The following is a 3,025-nucleotide window of genomic DNA, read 5'->3' on the forward strand; positions in this document are numbered from 1 at the left end:
TTTTGCATTTGGAGGACCGCTTTTTGAACATAAAAACCTTGGTCATTTGTTTGATTGTATGGAGTTTGGTTTTGATAACTTTGGTTTTGATTGTAAAAGGGTCTTTGAGCTTGGTTTCTCATTGGAGGTGGGGTGTATGTTGTTTGAGGATTTTGAATATTTTGGCTTTTGTATGAGAGGTTGGGATGGAATTTGGTGTTTTCATTGTAATAGTTGGAATAAGGGATACCACTCTTGTATGCTCGAAAAGCATTCACTTGTTCACTTGTTCCCCTACATTCACTTTGGTCATGTCCCAAAGTTCCACAACTCTCACATACTCCACTTGTAATTGATGAAGATGCCACCATGGCATTCACATGTTGCTTAGGCGATTTGGAGGCTTCTTCGAGCTTAGCCATAGCCTTCTCAAACTTCAAATTAATGGTATCAATATGAGCACTAAGTTGAGCACCCAATTTAGTAATAGAGTCCACTTCATGCTTTCCTCCTCTAGTACCCTTCCGAGGTCTACAATATTGTGAGTTATGGACCGCCATTTCCTCAATCTTGTTCCATGTTTGATTATCGTCAACCTCGGTGAACATACCATTTGATCCCATATTGAGAATGTATCGAGAGTCTTCGTAAAGACCATTCTAAAATTGTTGTACCAAGAACCACTCGCTAAGTCCGTGATGAGGACATGAGCGGCAAGTTCCTTTGAATCTCTCCCAAGCTTCATACAAAGATTCCTCATCCCTTTGTTTGAACCCGGTGATTTGGGCTCTCAACATGTTAGTCTTTTCCGGAGGATAGAACTTTTTGTAGAAAGCAAGTGCCAATTTCTTCCAAGAGTCAATACCAAGAGTAGCCTTATCAAGGCTCTTTAACCATTGTTTTGCGGTACCAATCAAAGAAAAAGGAAATAAGACCCATCGAATTTGGTCTTGAGTAACTCCGGTTTGAGAAATCGCATCACAATAGTCACAAAAAGTCTCCATATGAGAATGAGGGTCTTCACTAGGCATTCCCCAAAATTGACTTCTCTCAACTAATTGTATAAATGTGGATTTTGCAATGAAATTACCGGTTAAATGTTGTGGTGTGGGAGTACCATTTGGTAGGTTCTCCTCGGTTGGTACGGAATGTGATGAAATTTAGGCATTGTGGATTGATTTTGTGGTTGATTTTGTGTTGGGTTATCCTCTCCTCTTGAAAAAGGGTTGATAAACTTAATGTTATTTAGTTGAATGTCCACAATCTCACCAATACCTCTCAAAGTATTCCTAGCAAGTCTTCTATTGTTGGTCAAAGTTCTTTCAATTTCAAGATCAATGGGTAACAAGTTACCTTGTGATCTCCTAGACATGGAAAATATAAAACAACTTGAAAACAATTATAGCAAACCTTGAGGAGTTTGACTTCCCCAAGGTAAATAAAGACACAACTAAAAACAATCAAAGAAAATCAAATCAAGTTAACACCGTCCCCGGCAACGGCGCCATTTTTGGTCGGACTTATCGTTTTCGGTTATTTGTCGTTAAGAGTTACCTAGACCAAAACAATATTTATAACTTCACAAACTACTCTACTTTTAGTAAAGAGGTAAGTAAAGGTCGGATCCCAAGGGACGGGTATTGATGTAGGATTTTCGATTGCAAATGGTCGTGTCTAAGGGTGTCACAATTTTGGTTGAGGTAGGAGATCAACCAAGCTAAATAACAATGTAAGTAAAACAAGCAAGATGATTAAAATGAGATGTAAACAAATGATTAAAAGCACTAGGGTGTCATGGGTTCATATGGGATTCATGGGATTTGATCATACAAATATGTTCTCTACTAGATGCAAGCAATTATCTGCATTCTTCCAGGATGACACGTCCCGTAATTCTGAGATCGGGCAGTCCCCCACCGGCCGAGTCACTGACACGGCACCCGGGATGCCGAAAGAGCCAGAAACACCGCTGCCCACCGACCAAGTCACTGTCATGGGACATGTGGTCGATGCGGCCAAATTAAAGCTATTCCTGGACCTGATGGGTAGTATGCCGATTACCTCTGTCACGACGACGGGGACGGCAGCGCATCCACAGGTGACCAGGGCCCATAGAGTGACCCCGAACAACTTGTCCGGAGCGATACAAGGAGCTGGGCGTGCTAGAACGCCAGCAGAGCCCGTGGTGCCAATGGCAGACCTGAGTCCTTCCCCCACTCGCGGGAGGACAGCGTCGCCGCGGCAACAACAAGGCTAGCCCGGAAGGAATGAAAGAAGTCCGACTCACCAAAGTCGGACAAGAAGCCCTTCCCGCCAGAGGGAGATAAGCCGGACTAAGGTTGCGAGGAGCCGATCGCCGCGTGTCATTCGACACGTGGTCAGACAGCCCCTCAGTACCTATGTCCTCGAGATCCCTGTGCCGACTAAGCTGAAGCTGCCGCCCTTATCATACAAAGGGGATAGCGACCCGACCGACCATGCCGAGGCTTTCGAGTCGTACATGTCGGTATGGGAGCAGCCTGATGAGGTGTGGTGCCGAGTCTTCCCAACGACCCTGCATGGGATGGCTCAGAGTTGGTACAAGGGGCTACCTAATGGCTCGGTATACTGTTATGCCGACCCGAGAGACAATTTCATAGCCCAGTATGCTTGCAACAAGAGAAGGGTCGTGGAAACATCAGATCTCCTAACTATCCGACAGGGGGAGGACGAGTCCCTCCGAAGCTACGTGAAAAGATTCGACGCTAAGGTTCAGCAGATCCGTGAGCTGAACACCGAACTGGCGGCCTTCGCGCTGATAAAGGCCTCCCGAAAGGCGAGTTCAAAAACGAGTTGATCAAGTGCGAAGACCTCAACTTAGACTCCGCCAGAAAGATGGCCGACCGAGCCGTAAAGGTGGAAGACTATCACAAACCTGGGTAGGCCAAAGTGAAGCTGGGCACCCAGAGAGGAAGAGCCGCCGGGACAACATAGATAAAGGTCGCCGTGACGGGAATAGGTCACGGCCTGAGAGATCTAATAGGAAACAGCACTCGGCGGGCGCCGA

The 3,025-nt window shown here is 45.8% G+C and overlaps 1 non-coding gene across 1 annotated transcript; it reads left to right on the plus strand.

The window, feature by feature from the left end:
• Positions 1-669: 669 nt before the first annotated feature.
• Positions 670-776, plus strand: LOC141615747 (small nucleolar RNA R71). The gene has a single exon (XR_012530150.1). It is a non-coding gene; the product is annotated as a small nucleolar RNA R71 (small nucleolar RNA).
• Positions 777-3,025: the final 2,249 nt, after the last annotated feature.

Source organism: Silene latifolia, chromosome 11 (assembly GCF_048544455.1).
Source record: "Silene latifolia isolate original U9 population chromosome 11, ASM4854445v1, whole genome shotgun sequence".
Taxonomy (NCBI): domain Eukaryota; kingdom Viridiplantae; phylum Streptophyta; class Magnoliopsida; order Caryophyllales; family Caryophyllaceae; genus Silene; species Silene latifolia.